The following is a 20,071-nucleotide window of genomic DNA, read 5'->3' as shown; positions in this document are numbered from 1 at the left end:
ATGAGCGACAGGCAGGACCCGCCCAAGCACCAAAACAGTTTTGCTTGGAAACCCAATGCCGGCGTCAAGATCAACGAAACGGTATTACAAAACACTCGCCTTTCTCTAGAAAGCAGAAACGGGTTTTTACTTATTCAAAAAGTGCTTTTCAAAATCAGTAGTAGCTGATGATAAATAATTGTAACAGGAAGTTGGGGGAAACTAGGCCGTATTCCGAGATTACGGGGGTGTGCCCCCGTTGTAAAGAACAGATCGACTGGAAACGCCGTTACGGAAAGTACAAGCGCCTTACCGAGCCTGCCAAATGGTTTTTTTTTTTTTCTTTTTAATTTTGGTTGTTTTCTGTTTCTCGATTTTTTCTAGGACCGATTCAATTTCAATGGGCACTTGTTGATTTTGTTGTTGGATTGAATTACAGTCAGGGATGTTCGAAACTCGCCGTTCGTCAGGCATACCATAATCTCTGTGCCGGTACTTGGTTTCGCTCTTTGAATTCTTTGTGGTTCTGTTTGGTGTCATTGAAACCGTTGTCCCACTAAACAGCAAAGAATTTTGGGTCGAAAGGCATATTTGAGAAAGTATTTTCTGTGAAACAAACAAATTGTGTACCTTTTTTCCTCTGTTGGCTATTGGGTTTTGGTTGATTTTGGCATTGGGTTGATTTGGACGTAGGTTGTGCGAAGGAGCAGGGTGTATGCGCAAAGTGTTGTTCCCGTGTGGATCGTATAGTTGGAAGGTTTTTGTTTGACAAGTTATTTCTTTGAGTTATGTATGAATTTCTTTCTTTTTTTTTTTTTTTATTTATTTATTTTTTTTATTGCTTTTGGTTTTTTATTGTAGAGATTCTTCGGAAGTAGAGGCTGAGCAAAAGTTGCTTGAGGAGGTTAGTTTTTTTTCTCTATGTTACAATTTGTATGCGTTTCTGAAAAGAAGGCTTGGATTTTTGCATTTTGGAAGCTAATCGATGGGTTTGTGTAATTTTGTTCTAGGCAGTTAAGAATGCTCGAGAAAGGGATCGAAGGTCTCTGCTACGTGCAATAAGTCCTTTAAAGCAATGCTTTTCAGCCTTTTTCACATTTTTGTTTGCTTATGAGTATAAAGACTTTATTTTCCCATCAGCTGTTTGTTATTAATTTCTTGTCTGATATATAGGGTAAGAACAGATAGTTTATCCCATATTAATGAAGAATCTACCTTTTAGTTATTCATGAAGTCCTTATATCACCAACCTTTTATTGAGAAATGATTAACAATGTTGTAGCTCCTAATTTAGATCATATGCCCTAGTGTTTTCCAAGAGATTGTAATCGCTACCATACTCAAAGCTAAAATTGAATAATGTCTCTTTCTGTATGAAACTTCTAGTTTCAAAATTTTCTTTGCAGTTGTTATGATAATTATATGTTTGTCTTGCTTGTAACCCGTCGAGAAATTCATTTTGGAATTTTCTACTGTTTTGGTGTTAAACCGTCCTCTTCCCTGGTACGCCAAGATTCACTTCCAGGTGATGGACATCACATCATATGAATTTGGAATCAATAAGACAATAACATTACCTGTTATAAGCTCAACTACCTGCAGGTTTTGAATTTTATTGTGCAAATTGCATTATGAATCCCAAGTTGATAAGGCGTTTGCCCTTATACAACATACATCTCTTTTCTGTACATGTTATTCAGTTTCTACCGGTATCTCAGGTTTTGAAATCCTTCCCGGTTATTGTTCTATTAATGGGTATTTCTAGTTTTTTCCAAGTTGAGCATGTTTTGATGTGCACAGTTGGTGAACATTTTATGGATTTAGATCATTTATCATGTCTTGACAGAGTGAAACTAATCCAATAATAGTGCTTTTTGTACTTCATTGTTCCTTTTTGCCCGTTTTCTTCTGTTGCACCGGATGAACAAAAGTAAACTAAAAGTTTGGAGAAAACACCAACCGACAAAGAAGACAAGGTTGGGGAGTTATTCCCGTTGCATCACTTAAGGAATCTGCTGAGTGCTCAGCAGGAATGATAATAGTGATGATGACGACGATAAAGATGAAGACCTAATTTTGAGTTGAGGGTGTGTCAACAGATGCTTATAGCTTGTGGGATCTCTTTCATGTTCCAACATGTACTACGAAGATACTGATTACATTACATTTCTTTTTTCAAGATGTGCTGAAATATCAAATTTACCAGAAATTGAGTAATTTTTTGTTAAGATTAAGAAGAATTTGTGACCTCTATTTTCTGTTTTTGCTGGTTGGTCATTCTGTACAAGTGCTTATATATATATATATATATATATATATATATATGTGTGTGTGTGTGTGTGTGAGTGTGTACGTGACGCTGATGATTGCAACAACTTGATCTACCCTTGTGATCGGACAAGATTCCAAAAGAAGATTCTAAGTAATTATTTGGCATATCTTAAGACCAAGGTCTCCACAAGGGGTTGGCCCAACTGGTGGAAGCCTTGGTCTTAAAATTTGCTCCCTTCAAGGTTCAAGGTTTAACACCTCATGGGTACAAACAATCTCTTGGGGTCACACCCCCTCGTGAAAAGCCAGGAATTTAACTAGTTCCGTGTACGGAAACTTTCGAAAGTGCAGTGCACGAAACCGGAGTTTACTCTGTAAGGTGTAGGGTGAGTCCAAAGATCCCTGCCTTAGAGAGGTTCCAATTATCTGGCATATCTACTACTGCTATATCAAATTACTGAGAGGACAGAAGGATAAAAGAAAATGAGATCCAAATGGGAAAAAAATGTACCAGAAAATAACTGCATCTCAAAAAAATCAAAATTATTTGCATTTACTGTGCCAAAGAATACACTTGCTAGATGACAGAGCCTCGTATGGAGAAAGAAAATATCTAGCTGGAAAAATCTTATAAGAGTCTAACAATCCTTTCCAAAAATTAGCAAGTAATCCTGTTCCGGTAACCACAATGTTGGCTCCTTAATCAAAATAGCCACAAAAGCTTCAATATCAGCTATTCTGTTTCTGGAACTCTATAGCACAACAAGCATTATAGTGCCTATCCAAAGAGTCACTGTCAACAAAATGATGAATCCCAGCCCAGTTTTGGACCAAAAATCGCTACCTCTCATGTCAGGAAGAAGCAAGGTTGTGGACCAGCAGTACATCACATCAAGTCATCCTTTGCACACAGGCCCTCTGAACAAAAAAAAAAAAAAAAAAAAAACTCTTAGACAGGGAATAATACACATGTAGATATATACATCGAAGTTGTGTGTGTAGACTTACACTTTCAAGAGAGAGAGAGAGAGAGAGTGAAACCATGAATTACAACATGCATTTTCATTTTGAGGAATTGACATATTTGAGAGAGAGAGAGAGAGGGAAGGGGGGGGGGGGGGGGTTGGGGGGCTGAAAAAGAAGTTTGTTTTTCACCATTGAAGCTACACACTTCTCCATTTATATAAGGTTTCTCAGAGATGAAAAAGAAAATGTCATGGGTAACATATCTGTAGGTTCCTAATTCCTATAATAGTTCCTCAGAGAAGACCAACTAAAAATCTCCAGTATTATGAAGAAAACATCCTGAAAAAATAATGACGAAAATATATACATAGTTTGTTGTGCCCTAACATTCACAAGTTTTTTTAAGCCACATAAAGTAACAAAACACAAATACAAATAGATTTTGCATACTCTAGTTAACCATAAAATAATTTAAAGGAGGCAAGATGCATCATAGAAATTATACCATTTAGTGTTATCCATGAAATCTAAAGGCATATATAAATCACCAATCAAGCATTCATCATATTACATGATTGTTATAATTAATAACTAACACCAGTTTCAAGTGAACTAACATTGAGAAATTACAGAAGGCTTAATTTTAATTTTTTATTTTTTTAAAGAGAGAAATTAGTCGATCATCTCACATTCCAAAGTTTCGATGAGTTTGTCATCACTACATAGCGTCTTCATCACTTAATTAGTGGGGAGTAATAACTTTAATCATTCTAATTATAGCACTATAAGTCACCAAGCTCTTGGCGCCCAAGTCTCATCCGCTAATGGTGCTCAACTCCCCCACCCACTCAAGTAAGTGCTTCCTCCTCACCCTCGATTCCTTTTTTTCTAAAGCCTGGCTATATATGTTCATTTGTTTCGTTAGTCTTTACGGTTCAAGGAGCTTCTATCCCCTATGGAATACTTTTGACTCTCATGTTTCACGTGTGAACCTTTTAAAAACAAAAAGACATTATATATATTTATATATATTGCCACATGAATCCTTCTTGTCCATATTGTTTTTGTACGGATCACGTAGACTGAATTATGTACATGCTCTAATTCAAATAAGCAATGCATGCATTCCAAATTTATGATCCATCTTAAACCTCTATTAATTTCAAGAATAATGCTATATATTTTTATTTCATGATACTGATGTGACCATCCTAACAATTTTTTATTTTATTATGACTTTCTAATGATTGATTGGGATTGTTTGGTCAGTATTGTAGGATAAAAATATGATTTTATAGCATTACTCTAATATTTTCACTTGTATTACATAAACCAGATATTAGAAAGCTTTACTATCAAAGTATATAACAAAAAATTGCATGGTTGTCATTAAAGCTGTGGTTAACGACAAGGATGGAGCCAGGAAGTTTCATGGGAGGGGATCAAAACAATTTTTTTTTTTTTTTTGGTTATCAGGATTTAAAAAAAAAAAAAAAAAAAAAAAATTGCAGCGTGTAATGAACTAGTACTTTTTTTTTTTTTTTTTTTTTTTCTAATCACTGGTACTTAAATACAATGAGGAATTGAGCTTAGAATTGTGTCATACTCTCCAATTAAATGTTTAAATTCTAACAAACAATATTCTCAATATTTAATAACCATAATATCCAAATTACAAGACCACTTAAATTAGGAATTGAGCTTAGAGTACTAACCTCAAAAAGTGCGACCTGCGTTGAGTTATTTTGCACCTCGTTGATTAACATGATATTCTCATAAGTGACACACAATCCATGATCAAACTCTATTAGACTTTGTGCATTTTTTCTTTTGAAATAGTCAAGTATTGTATTTGACTTTCTCATTATCTACAAATAAATTTACATGATCATTTTGAGTCTTTAGAAATAAAAAAAATATATATATGTGTAGATTAACAATGAACAAACTCACATGAATTACATAATCATCACATAGCTAGACTCTAAGTTAAACATTACACTTTAACCCTATAATTATTATTCTCTTCTTATTCCATTGATCTAACAACTTACCCCAAATTTATAATACTCATATTCACATACAATAATCAATATGATTATAATATGACATATTAGAACCTAAACCTCATGGACATCAATTTCCATTGAACTCATAAAAGTCTGGGGTTAATTAATGCTTTAAATGTAATTAACACATCTAATTAGCAATCCTAGAGTGTTCACATACTAAAAGCCCTAATTTTGTTCATACTATAAACAATAGTGAAATTAAAGCTTTAAACCCATTAATCTAGCAACCCGGATCTTAAATCATGAATATAAATCCACTACACACAAAAGCCACTAGTTAATTTTAGGAATTTAGCTTCTTACTAAAATTCCCCCGAATTCGGACCTAATCAAAAATTCCATAAATCATTATAATTTCAAACTTGAAATTTAATGGGTAGAACAAAAACTCAAAGAGAAACTAGAGATTTCTTAATGGCATTAGTTATAAAAACTCATCAAAATAAAACCCATCAAAAATTCTCATACGGCCATACCAAATCAAGAATCAGAAATCCTCACATAGAAAAGATCCAAGATTTACATACATACATAAAGAAAATAACAACAACAAAAAACACATAAATTTTCAAGTAGCAACAGGAATTTCCAAGTTTTCAAGCCGACAACCAATCTATGAAGAAAGAAAAAAAAAAATCAACATTTCAGATTCTTAACCAAATTTCCAAGCCAAACAATAGAAAAATTAACTAAAAGAAAACCCCAAGATTAACCTAAAAAGTAAGAACCAATTACTGGTAGAGGAGCGTTGGGGGGACTGGGACCTATCAATTTATTTTGGAGGGGGACCAGTATAAATTTTATTTTATTTTTTACTCCTTAAAATATCTTTTTTGAGAAAGTGGGGGGAGGGGACCATGGCCCCAGCTGGTCCTCCTCCTTCGTCTCTGTGTGTAAGCAATGTCATTGTAAACGTGTATTAATTATAGAGACTTTTTAGAAGCTAACTATAACAATTTGAATAACCGGTAATATATTTTTTGAGGAATTGGGGGGGACCATGGCCCCAGCCGGTCCCCCCTCTCCCTCCGTCTAGTCAAGAACCCTTTTTACTTTTCTTTTCTTTTTTTTTTTTTTTTTTTAAAAAAAAGTAACGATTCAATTAAGAACTTTGAATGGTGTCTCGCTGTACCCATGAATCTGAATATGATAACAAGGTTCAAAAAAAACTTACCAAAAACATTCAAGTTTAATCACGTAGTACTACTCCAGGTTGCTATTCCTGTGTTGAATATTATAAAGGTTGGTCTGCTGGCCCCTATTCTAAGTCTGACTAATTGGGCAACACTAAAGCAAGAAGTTAGTAAAAGAGTTGATAACTCTAGCTTTGTTATCACTGTTATCTTTTTTAGGATAATATTACACGCACAAAAGGAGACATAGGTATTTTGTACGTATATAACTTTTATCAATATAGTATCGCGCTTATATATATATATTTTAAAAAAAAGTTAATAATAATAGTATTAATTAAGATTTAGGAAATCAGAATCTAGATAATTAGCTATTTATGGACTCAAGTCCAGAGGGTAATTTAGAGATAGACTACTATTCTTTAATGCCAAATGGTAAATTATACTTATCTCATTTAACATAGTTTACTATCACCCAATTCACAATTTTTTTTTTTTTTTGGGTCAAATTTTAAATGACTTCATTGGCCTCTCCAATCTGTTGAGGGGCGTGGAGCCAGCCAGCCAGGGTCGACAGAGGAATAATAATACCAAATACAAGGCTGATGAGCAAGCCCAAAGTATCTTTTACAAGTTCAGCAATCGTTTTTGGGGAATAATTTGAAGATTTTTTTTTTTTTTTTTTACCACAAGAGACGAGGAAAGATTCAAACTAATAACTTCTGTTTAATAAGGTGTAGTCCCTGGTCGATTGAGCAATCCTTGAGGACAAATTTGAAGATAAATATGCAATCAAAGACATCACTTGTTCACTTGCAAGACTTTTCTTCCGAAAACGACAGCCAGACTAGGACATTTGGAAAAATAAAAAGAAAAGGGAAAGAAAAAAAGGCCTTTATATTTATCTTTAAATTTGAAGGTAAATATAACGGTTTGGAGATATAATTTTATTACTTAATAGTAAAAGAAAAAACAAATCAATTTAAAGAATTGAATACGTGAACATTTTCTAAAAAGAAAGAAACTATTTTCTGTTTGATTTTCGAGAAATAGTTTAAAGTTAATATTCAAGTTTTGGATAGTTTTCCACGAATGTCCCATGCATGTTGACATGGTAGAGAAAGTTTCAGAGAGTAAATTTTGTGTGATACCTGGGTTTAAGCATGACATATGAGGTATATATATTGGCGTTTCTCAAGAGAGCAACGACATAATTAGCTCTTTTCGGCTTTTCCCTTAGGTCATAGTCGAAGATAAACCTCGATCTTACCGGTCTTCTAAAAGCTAAAGGCAGCCGGGATGCCAATTATCATACCTAAAAGATTTAAAGATTCAAGAAATGGCGGTGAAAATGTATTGTTTTACGATCGAATAATTAAATTCTTGAATTTGGGCTTTTAGGCATGAAAAGATTAATTTGTTCCCTGATTGTGATTTGTAGATGTATGTCCCACTTATTTCCCACCTTCACATTTGTGGAAATAAGTAACCATTATCCTCCTACACACCAGTGGAGGAAAATACCAAGCAAGTGATCTTCGAGGACAATCGATTCGTTGCATTAATGCTTTACAAAAATCCAAACATGACTTATATTCAAAAGCGTGTATGTTGAACAATCCGCATAAATCCAAAGACCTAACTTTCACACAATTGCTCAGTGTTTTCCATCAGATAATTAAACTAGCTGCATATATATAGATGGTATAGCAGCCGTAGGAGAATTGGTCTTCCACACCATGCACTCGCTTGCCCTCTACCTCTCCTTCCTCCATTTTCTCCTGATCACCCATGTCGTCACCGAAACCCCGCCACCCTACGCTGCCACCGACTATTTTCTCCTCAATTGTGGCTCGTCCTACAAATCAACCTCGCTGGATGGCCGTCACTGGGAAGGCGATTTCAACTCAAAGTTTACACCCCCAAATATTAACACGACATCAATAGTATCTACCCCCTCCCAGCACGACCCTTCTGTTACCCAACTCCCCTACACGACTGCACGCATCTTTCACAACAAGTTCACCTACACCTTCCCCGTCTCGTCTGGCCTGAAGTTCGTTCGCCTCTACTTCTTCCCTTCCACCTACTCCGGACTCCATAAATCCAAGTCCTTCTCCTTGGTCACCGCCAATAACTTCACCCTCTTAAGCAACTTCAGTGCCTTCCTTACCGTCTCTTCAATAGAACCTCCCGTAGCTACCGTTATCAAAGAATTCATAATCCCTGTGTTTAACACTCAGTTTCTCAACATAACCTTTATTCCATCTCCGAGCTCTTACGCCTTCATTAATGGTATAGAGATTGTGTCTATGCCAAATAATCTCTATATGCACAATAGGGATGATGTAATGATCACCATGGTAGATTACAACAGACCCTTCTATTTCGACAACACCACTGCTCTTGAGACCATGTATAGACTAAACGTGGGGGGCAACGATATCTCGGGCGTAGGGGATACGGGGTTGTTCCGGACTTGGAGTCAGGACTCACAGTATATGTTTGGCCAGATGAAAGGGATGATACCTTACGGCGGGTCTGATGTCAAGATACAGTATACGACGGACACACCGGCCTATACTGCGCCGGAGATTGTGTTTCAAACTTCTCGTACAATGGATCTGAATGGTACGGTTAACTTGAGTTTCAACCTCACGTGGATCTTCAAGGTTGATGGCGGGTTTTACTATCTTTTTAGGCTGCATTTCTGCGAAACTCAGCAAGAGGTTCTGAAAATGAACCAACGGGTTTTTGACATATTCATCAATAATCAGATGGCAGAGGAAGGAGCGGATGTGATTCAATGGACCGGTGGTACTCGAATTCCTGTATACAGAGAGTATGTTGTATTGGCCTCAAGTGTAAACAAGGGCAAACAAGATTTATGGCTCGCGCTACATCCTAACTGGGATCTATTACCACATCCCTTATACGCCAGTGCCATCTTGAACGGTGTGGAAATATTTAAGTTGAACCGATCAGACGGTACTCTTGCTGGGCTCAACCCGGAAGTGGAGGGGGTTACCACACTCCCGGCCCCGGAACCCAAAACAAAATTAACGGAGAGGCCACAGAAGTTGTCGTCGATGATAGCCATTATCATTGGAGGTGTTGTTGGTCTACTCTTTATTCTTTTTTTAGTGACTTTCGGGCTGAGTAAGAGAGCCAAGGACATCGGCTCCACCGGTGTAACTTCATGGTGGGGTCTATTTTCTTTCACCAAGACCAAGTCCACTAAGACGCAGGGCTCATTTTTACCTTCCGAATTATGTCGTAAGTTTTCGTTTGCTGAAATCAAAGCCGCCACAAACGATTTCGATAAGGTTTTAATCATAGGGGTTGGAGGGTTTGGCAACGTGTATAAAGGGTACATTGATGACGGGACTATTCCAGTTGCAATCAAACGGCTGAAATCTAGTTCACAGCAAGGGGCTCGTGAGTTCCACACTGAAATCGTGATGCTCTCCCAGCTTCGTTACCTCCATCTTGTTTCTCTGATTGGATATTGTAACGAAGGTGATGAGATGATACTCGTCTACGATTACATGGCCCATGGGACTCTACGTGATCATTTGTACAACACCGATAATCCACCTCTTCCGTGGAAGCAACGCCTTGAGATTTGTATCGGTGCGGCTCGTGCTTTGAACTATCTTCATACGGGCGCAAAGCAAACAATCATTCATCGTGACGTGAAGACAACAAATATCTTATTAGATGAGAAATGGGTTGCCAAGGTATCCGATTTTGGATTGTCCAAAGTAGGTCCCACTGGCATGGCTAACTCCCATGTCAGCACGGTGGTGAAGGGTAGTTTTGGGTACATGGACCTAGAGTATTACAGACGTATGCAGTTGACTGTGAAATCTGACGTGTACTCATTTGGTGTGGTTTTGTGTGAAGTATTGTGTGCAAAGCCACCTATAATGCGTACGACAGAGACAGCAATGGGCCTCGCGAGGTGGGCGCAGGAAATCTATCGCAATGGAAAGGTTGAAGAGATGGTTGATCCATCAATTAAGGGTGAAATAGGGATTCGGTGCTTGAAGAAATTTGTTGAGGTTGCGATGAATTGTTTACTTGACAACGGAATCGAACGGCCATCAATGGATGATGTGTTGGGGGGCCTTGAGTTCGCATTGCAATTGCAAGAAAGTGTAGACGAAGATGTAGGGCTTAATGTGGTTGAAATTAAGGCGCTAGATGATGAGAAAGGTCTCTTCCCCAAGTCCACACTTGATGATAGTGATGACATGTCAAGTAGCAGCAGTGGACAAGTGTCAAGTAGAAATAGCAACAGCAGGGTGACCATAATGAGCAACGGAGAGCAAAGTTTTGCAAGTGCCAGTCAAGAGTCGGGCAAACTAATGTCCTCTAGTCATTTGGGACAGTGTTCTCTATGATTATGAATCTTAGCGGTCGGTGAAAGATGGTAGCTGAATTTTTATTAATTGGGCCTTATTTGGAGTCATATATTGAGGACAAGGGTTTGTACGAAAGTCATTCTATTCATGAGTGTAGCAAATTAAATGATAGTTGTAGTGCATGTATCGGATTGAATCATGAGTACTCTAAACTCATAGATTATGGGATTCTTCTTGACTTGGGTTTTGTCGTAAGTCAGCTCTAAGCAAGATAATAAGTCAAAAGATTAAGCAAGTCTGAGTTTTGATTAAAGTAAAGTAAGAAACATTCATTTGAAAATGTTTGATATGACACTCTAATTAATAATTGGAATATTCGTTATTCGTTATATATATATATATAACGGTTGATTGAGAATAGCATATGAATATTGTTGAATGAATGTTGAATATAATTATAGTATGTAGATTTTTTTTATTTATTATTATTTTATTGAATGTGGGAGAATGGAGAAAATGGATTTCTTTGTGACTATTCTTTTTTTCTAATCAAATTGGAAATACAAGTGATAAAAAACCAAAAAGGGTGGGCTCCCCTGCAGCAGATCCAAACACGAAAGATAACGATCCAAATAAACGAAACAAAATAGAAAATAGGCCAAAAGGTCCAATACTCAAGAGTCATAAATTATTAGGTTGTATTGTTCCAACAGTTTCGAAACCCAATGCAGGCGTCAAGATCAATGAAATGGTATTACAAAACAAATAGAGATTTACGGATGCCATGAGGCAGCCAAGCGTCAGACATTTTACCCATTTTTTTAAAAATATATATATTGAAGAAGATAAATTATTAAAGGAGAATTTAAATTTGAGGTATTAGTACCAAATTTAAGATGATCGAATCCCTTTTGGGTGATACAATCCCTAAAGGGTTAACTCTCTATCCTTAAGTTTTAGTCTTAAATCCAAAAATAAATTTTGAGGCATTAGAAACTAAATACTAACTCATAAAAATTTAACAAAAAAAAAAAAAAATCTAGCAGGACGACTAGGAAGAGAGAGATTTTTTTACAATTTTTTATTTTTTTATTTTTTTTAATAAAGCCACATCAAACTTTGGCAGACACTTGTCTGACTCTTGGCAGCCTGATAGCAGGATTCTTACAAAACACTCGCCTTTCTCTTGAAAGAAGAAACGGATTTTTTACTTAATTCAAAAAGTGTTTTTCAAAATCAATAGTCGAAGATAAATGGATTGAGATTTCCAGCTGCCTCAAGCGTCAGACACTTTCTTTTTCTTTTCTTTTTTGCTTTTTTTTTTTTTAAAAAAAAAAAAAATTGTTTTTTAAATTGAAGAAGAGATATATCAAGGAAAAATTCAAATTTGAGGTATTAGTACTAAATTTAGGATGATAAAATTCCTTTTAAGTGATACCATCCCTAAAGGGTTAACCTTCCACCCCTAGGTTTTAGTTTTAAATTCAAAAATAAATTTTGAAGCATTAGAAACTAAATATTAACTCATAAAAATTTAACCAAAAAAAAAAATAATACTAGGAAGAGAGAATTTTTTACATTTTTTTTTTTTGTTAATAAAATCATATCAGACTTTAGCTGACACTTGTCTAATTCTTGACAGCCAGATCCGAACTCAAGATAAATAGTTGTAACAGGAAGTTGGGGGAAAGCTCAGGCCGTACTCCGAGATTTAGGGGGGTGCCCCCGTTGTAAAGAACAGATCGACTGGAAACGCCGTTACGGAAAGTAGAAGCGCCTTACCGAGCCTACCAAATGGTTTTTTTTTTTTCTTTATCTTTTTAATTTTTATTGTTTTCTGTTTCTCAATTTTTTTTAAGGACCGATTCAATTTCAATGGGCACTTGTTGATTTTTGTTAGGGGTGAACACCAATTTCAGATGCTCAGCGGAATTAATCTACCCCTCTTTGTGCAAATTAATAGTAACACAATAGCAAAATAATAATCAAGCAAACCCACAAACAAGACACCAAGATTTTTACGTGGAAAACCCTCCAATGCGAAGGTAAAAACCACGGGACCTAGTCCAGTTAAATCTTCCACTATCAACAATAATGAGTTTACAATTTGTCTTCCCTAGAGAAATATCTAGAGGTTATCACCACATCAAGAATACATGCATTCTTGGATTAAACATAAATTCATCACCCTAAAGTGGATTCCAACAAGAATAAAGAAAGATCTCACCAAGTGGGTATTAGCAACCAAACGATTGGAGAGGAATTCCAACGATCGACACCAGTCAATACGTAGCACTCGTCGTCAGGAGCAACACTCTAAAATTGCATCAAGATCGAACCACAAACGACCTTCCAATCTCTGACGGATGTTCTTCTTTTTCTTTTTCTTTTCCTCCCTGCGCCGCACGCCTCTTTCTTTCTTCTCTCGTTCTGTGAAGACAAAGAGATAAGTATATATATATAGCACACAAAGGGTTTAAACCCTTTGTGTTTCCTGCCACGTGGGTTGGTCCCCACATAAAGAGGGACCACCCAACAAATCTCCCCCTCCCGATTATGTGGGGGGCTCCACCAAGCCCGCCGCGCTTCTGCAAATTTCAAGCTTTTGCATAGGCAACGATTTAGTCATCATATCTGACCCATTATCATCAGTATGGATTTTCTCAATCTGTAACAGCTTATCCTCCAGTGCATCACGAATCCAATGACACTTAACATCAATATGTTTTGATCTTGAATGGAAAGTTGAATTCTTACTGAGATGGATGGCACTCTGACTGTCACAGTAAAGCATATACCTCTCTTGCTGTAAACCCAATTCTTGTAAGAACTTTTTCATCCATAACAATTCTTTGGCCGCTTCAGTGATAGCAATGTACTCTGCCTCTGTGGTAGACAAAGCAACACACTTCTGCAATCTGGACTGCCATGACACTGCTCCCCCTGAATAAGTAATCAGGTACCCTGAAGTAGATTTTCTAGAATCAATATCCCCAGCCATATCTGCATCTGTAAACCCATCAAGCACCTGTTGACCACTGCCGAAGCACAAACATACTCTCGAAGTACCTCTGAGATACCTGAGAATCCATTTCACAGCTGCCCAATGTTCTTTGCCAGGATTAGAAAGGAACCGACTAACAACTCCAACTGCATGAGCGATATCAGGCCTTGTACACACCATGGCGTACATCAAGCTACCCACGGCTGATGCGTAGGGCACTTTCTTCATTTCACCTTTTTCTTTCTCACTTGTAGGACTCTGCTTTGAACTCAACTTCAAATGACCTGCAAGTGTAGAGCTCACCGGTTTTGCCTTGCTCATGTTGAATCTGTCCAATACCTTCTCGATATAACTCTCTTGTGATAGCCACAATTTTCCTTTCTTCCTATCACGAGAGATCTTCATACCTAGGATATGCTTTGCGGGTCCCAAGTCCTTCATAGCAAAGGACTTACTCAATTCTTTCTTCAGTCTGTCAATTTTACTAGTGTCACGACAAACAATCAACATGTCGTCCACATACAGCAAGAGAATAATAAATTCTCCATCAGAGAATTTCTTCACAAACACACAATGATCTGCTGTAGTTCTCTCATACCCATGATCAACCATAAAAGAATCAAACTTCTTATACCACTGTCTCGGTGCCTGCTTGAGTCCGTACAAGCTCTTTTTCAACCGACACACTAAGTGTTCTTTGCCTTTAGCTGTGAACCCCTCTGGTTGCTCCATATAAATTTCCTCCTCCAAGTCACCATGAAGGAAAGCAGTCTTCACATCAAGCTGTTCGATCTCCAAATTCATTTTGGCAGCCAAACTCAAAACAATTCTGATAGAAGACATCTTTACCACGGGTGAGAAAATTTCATCAAAATCAATGCCCTTCTTTTGACCGAACCCCTTTACAACTAGTCGCGCCTTGTACCTTGGCTGTGATCTGTTTGGTTCAATCTTGCATCTGAACACCCATTTATTCTTGAGTGCTCTCTTGCCCTTAGGCAGTTCCACCAAATCATATGTGTGATTCTCATGCAAGGATTTCATCTCGTCTTGCATGGCTTCTAACCATTGATTTTTCTGGTCATGTAGCATAACCTCTTGATAACTTTCTGGCTCTCCCCCATCAGAAAGTAGCACATACTCATTGACTGAATACGTTCTGGAAGGCTGTCGGTTTCTGGTAGATCTTCTCAACTGAATCTCAGCGGCTGGTTCTGAAGAAGCTTGCTCTAGATGCTCTTCTGACTCCACATTATCAATTGTAGGCTCACCATTTTCACCAACTGTATCAACCTGTTCTTCTTGTACATCTCCCATGTGTTCATCATGCATCACACAAGGAGGAATAACTGGATCCAAATCAACACGGTATTCACTCAGAGACTCTGCCTTTTTCTGATCCAAGTCTTCAATGGTTTGATCTTCAAAGAATACGACATCTCTGCTTCGTATGATTTTCTTATTAACTGGATCCCACAGTCTGTAACCAAACTCCTCATGCCCATAACCCATGAAGATACATTGCTTGACTTTGCTATCAAGCTTTGATCTCTCATCTCTAGGAATATGGACGAATGCCCTGCAGCCAAACACTCTTAAGTGCTCAAAAGAAACATCTTTCCCTGTCCAAACCCTTTGAGGAATGTCACCATCCAAAGGAACTGAAGGAGAAAGATTTATCAAGTCAACTGCTGTCCTCATTGCCTCACCCCAAAAATGTTTAGGCAATTTTGCATGAGAGAGCATACACCTGATTCTCTCACAGATGGTTCTGTTCATTCTCTCTGCTACGCCATTATGCTGCGGAGTCTTGGGTACAGTTTTCTCAAGCCTGATCCCATGGCTTTTGCAATACTCTTCAAACGGTCCTCTGTATTCACCACCATTGTCTGCACGGACGCATTTTAACTGCCTTCCAGTTTCTCTTTCAACCTTCATATGAAAGACTTTGAACACACCCAATACCTGATCTTTGGTTTTCAAAGCAAACACCCATACCTTTCTAGAGTGGTCATCAATAAAAGTTACATAATAAAGTGCACCACCTAGAGTTTTAGTGTTCATAGTGCAGACATCAGTGTGAACTAAATCAAGAATATTAGACTTTCTTGATGAAAAAGATTTTTGAAATGAAACTCTTCTTTGTTTTCCAACAAGACAATGAGTACAGGGCGTTAGTGACGTACCTTTATTATTAGGCAGGAGCTGTTCCTTGGCGAGAATCTGAAGTCCCTTCTCACTCATGTGACCAAGCCTTTTGTGCCATAGCTCAGTGGAGTTTTCATTCTCAACAACAATCGCATCTCCCTTGACTAGTCTTGCAGCTGTCTTGTAGAGAGTGTTGGTCTTCTTTCCCCTGGCTAAGATAAGAGAACCCTTGCTCAGTTTCCACTGTCCACCTCCAAGGTAATTGTGGTAGCCTTCATCATCAAGTTTCCCAATAGAAATCAAGTTGAAGCGCATTTCAGGAACATGCCTGACATCCTTGAGAATCAATTTGCACCCAATGCTGGTTTCTAGCTGTATATCTCTCATGCCCACAACTTTACACTTTGCTTCATTTCCCATCCTAACCCAACCAAAATCGCCACTGGTGTAGGAAGAGAAGAAATCTTTATGTGGAGTAATATGAAAAGATGCTGCTGTATCAACTACCCACATAGATTCATCACATGCGAGATTAGCATAAGCTTCATCAAAAGCAAATACCACATCACCATCAGATGCAACTGCTGCAGTGTCTTTTTCTTCTTGACGTTCTTCGTCTTTTCCTTTCAACTGTTCCCTCTTAAACTTTCTGCAATCTCTTCTTATATGCCCAGGCTTGCCACAGTGAAAACATTTTATGTCCATTTTTGAATAGGACTTTCCTCTTAACTTGTCACGACTGTCATACCTGTGAGGTTTTCTGCTTTTACTTCTCCCCCGCCTTTCTATAACAAGTGCCTCTGAATGAGAAGAAATACCTTGCTCTTTCCTTCTTGCCTCTTCATTGAACATGCTGTCTTTTACCATACCCATAGTTATCACACCATTGGGAGCCGAATTACTGAGTGACACCACCAAGGTTTTCCAACTGTCTGGCAAAGAACTCAACACAAGTAATGCTTGCACCTCATCATCTAGTGCAAGTTTCATAGTAGACAACTCGTTCAACATTCCCTGAAAATTACTCAGATGCTCCGTAACACTATGCCCATCTTTGTACTTCAAATTCACAAGCCTTCTTATCACAAAGGCTTTGTTTTGAGCAGTCTTTCGTTCATAAAGACTCTCTAACTTCTGCCAAAGACCATATGCATCAACTTCTTTGGCTACGTGATGAAAAACACTTTGATCAACCCACTGCCTAATATATCCAACGGCTTTCCTATTCAATTTCTTCCAATCATCGTTGATTGCAGCAGCTGGTTTGACACCTTTCAACTCAATGGGGTCAAACAATTCTTTGCAATACAAAATATCTTCCATCCTAGTCTTCCAAATTGAATAATTGGAAGCTGTGAGTTTAACCATGCTATTAGATGACTCTTCCATTTAATTCACACAAGAACTCCACACAAACAATGAACCAAAAGCTCTGATACCACTTTGTTAGGGGTGAACACCAATTTCAGATGCTCAGCGGAATTAATCTACCCCTCTTTGTGCAAATTAAATAGTAACACAATAGCAAAATAATAATCAAGCAAACCCACAAACAAGACACCAAGATTTTTACGTGGAAAACCCTCCAATGCGAAGGTAAAAACCACGGGACCTAGTCCAGTTAAATCTTCCACTATCAACAATAATGAGTTTACAATTTGTCTTCCCTAGAGAAATATCTAGAGGTTATCACCACATCAAGAATACATGCATTCTTGGATTAAACATAAATTCATCATCCTAAAGTGGATTCCAACAAGAATAAAGAAAGATCTCACCAAGTGGGTATTAGCAACAAAACGATTGGAGAGGAATTCCAACGATCGACACCAGTCAATACGTAGCACTCGTCGTCAGGAGCAACACTCTAAAATTGCATCAAGATCGAACCACAAACGACCTTCCAATCTCTGACGGATGTTCTTCTTTTTCTTTTTCTTTTCCTCCCTGCGCCGCACGCCTCTTTCTTTCTTCTCTCGTTCTGTGAAGACAAAGAGATAAGTATATATATATAGCACACAAAGGGTTTAAACCCTTTGTGTTTCCTGCCACGTGGGTTGGTCCCCACATAAAGAGGGACCACCCAACAATTTTGTTGTTGGATTGAATTACGGTCAGCGATGTTCAAAACGCGCCGTTCGTCAGGCGTACCATAATCTCTGTGTACCAGTACTTGGTTTCGCTCTTTGAATTCTTTGTGATTCTGTTTGGTGTCATTGAAACCGTTGTCCCACTAAACAGCAAAGAATTTGGGTCGAAAGGCATATTTGAGAAAGTATTTTCTGTGAAACAAACAAATTGTGTACCTTATTTCCTCTTTTGGCTGTTGGGTTTTGGTTGATTTTGGCATTGGGTTGATTTGGACGTAGGTTGTGCTAAGGATCAGGGTGTATGCGCAAAGTGTTGTTCCCGTGTGGATCGTATAGTCGAAAGGTTTTTGTTTGACAAGTTATTTCTCTGAGTTATGTATGAATTTTGTTCCTTTTTATTGAGTGCTTTTGGTTTTTTATTGTAGAGATTCTTCAGAAGTAGAGGCTGAGCAAAAGTTGCTTGAGGACGTTAGTTTCTTTTCTCTTTGTTATAATTTGTATGCATTTTTGAAAAGAAGGCTCGATTTTTTGCATTTTGGAAGCTAATTGATGGGTTTGTGTGATTTTGTTCTAGGCAGTTAAGAATGCTCGAGAAAGGGACCGAAGGTCTCTACTACGTGCTGTAAGTTCTTTAAAGCAATGCTTTTCATCCCTTTTCATATTTGTATTTGCTTAGGAGTATAAAGATTTTATTTTCCCGTCAGTTGTTTGTTATTAATTTCTTGTCTGGGTAAGAACAGAAACTTTATCCCATATTAATGAAGAATCTACCTTTTAGTTATTCATGAAGTCCTTATATCACCAACCTTCTATTGAGAAATAATTAACAATTAATGTTGTAACTCCTAATTTAGATCATATGCTGTAGTGTTTTCCAAGAGATTGTAATTGCGGCCATGCTCAAAGCTTAAATTGAATAATGTTTCTTTCTGTATGAAAATTCTAGATTCAAAATTTTCTTTGCAGTTATTATGATAATTATATGCTTGTCTTGCTTATAACCCGTCGAGAAATTAATTTTGGAATTTTCAACCGCTTCGGTGTTAAACCGTCCTCTTCCCTGGTACGCCAAGACTCACTTCCAGGAGATGGAAATCACATCTGCAAGTTTTGAATTTTATTGTGCAAATTGCATTTTGAATCCCAAGTTGATTAGGCGTTTGCCCTTATACAACATACATCTCTTTTCTGTGCATTTTATTCAGTTTCTACCGGTATCTCAGGTTGTGTAATCTTTCCCGGTTATTGTTTTATTAATGGGTATTTCTAGTTTTTACCAAGTTGAGCTTGTTTTGATGTGCATAGTTGGTGACCATTTTATGGATTTAGATCCTTTATCATGTCTTGACAGGGTGAAACTAATCCAATAATAGTGCTTTTTGTACTTCATTGTTCCTTTTTGCCCGTTTTCTTCTCTAACATGTGGTATTATTTTTCTTTTATGTTGCACCAGATGATGAACAAAGGTAAATCTAAAGTTCGAAGATAACACCAACCGACAAAGAAGACAAGGTTGGGGAGTTATTTCCCGCTACATCACTTGAGGAATATGCTGAGCAAAGCAGGAACGATAATGGTGATGATGGCGACGATGAAGATGAGGATCTAATTTTGAGTTGAGGGATATGAACAGTGTGTCAACAGATGCTTATAGGTTGTGGGATCTCTTCCATGTTCCAACATGTACTACGAAGATACTGATTACATTAGATTTCTTTTTTGAAGATGTGCTGAAATATCAAATTTGCCAGAAATTGAGTCATTTTTTGTTAAGATTAAGAAGAATTTGTGACCTCTATTTTCTGTTTTTGCTAGTGGATCATTCTGTACAAGTGCTTATATATGTGTGTGTATGTGTGACGCTGATGATTGCAACAACTTGATTTACCCTTGTGTTATGTACCATCGGACAAGATTCCAAAAGAAGATCCCAAGTAATTATCTGGCATATCTGCTACTGCTATCTCAAATTATCGAGAGGACAGAAGAATAAAAGAAAATGAGATCCAAATGGGAAATGGGAAAAAAAATGCACCGGAAA

General features: G+C 37.5%; 2 pseudogenes across 1 annotated transcript; both read left to right on the top strand.

Moving 5' to 3' along the window:
* Positions 1-19,650, top strand: LOC132182959 (uncharacterized; annotated as a pseudogene). The gene is made up of 7 exons (XR_015912052.1): positions 1-81; positions 188-307; positions 419-471; positions 673-736; positions 841-883; positions 990-1,041; positions 19,484-19,650. The product of XR_015912052.1 is annotated as an uncharacterized LOC132182959 (transcript).
* On the top strand, positions 8,161-10,868 carry LOC132181514 (receptor-like protein kinase FERONIA pseudogene; annotated as a pseudogene).
* Positions 19,651-20,071: the final 421 nt, after the last annotated feature.

The sequence above is a fragment of the Corylus avellana genome, chromosome 5, assembly GCF_965113065.1.
Source record: "Corylus avellana chromosome 5, dhCorAvel1.hap1.2, whole genome shotgun sequence".
NCBI lineage: Eukaryota > Viridiplantae > Streptophyta > Magnoliopsida > Fagales > Betulaceae > Corylus > Corylus avellana.
This window is presented reverse-complemented; position numbering and strand designations above follow the sequence as displayed.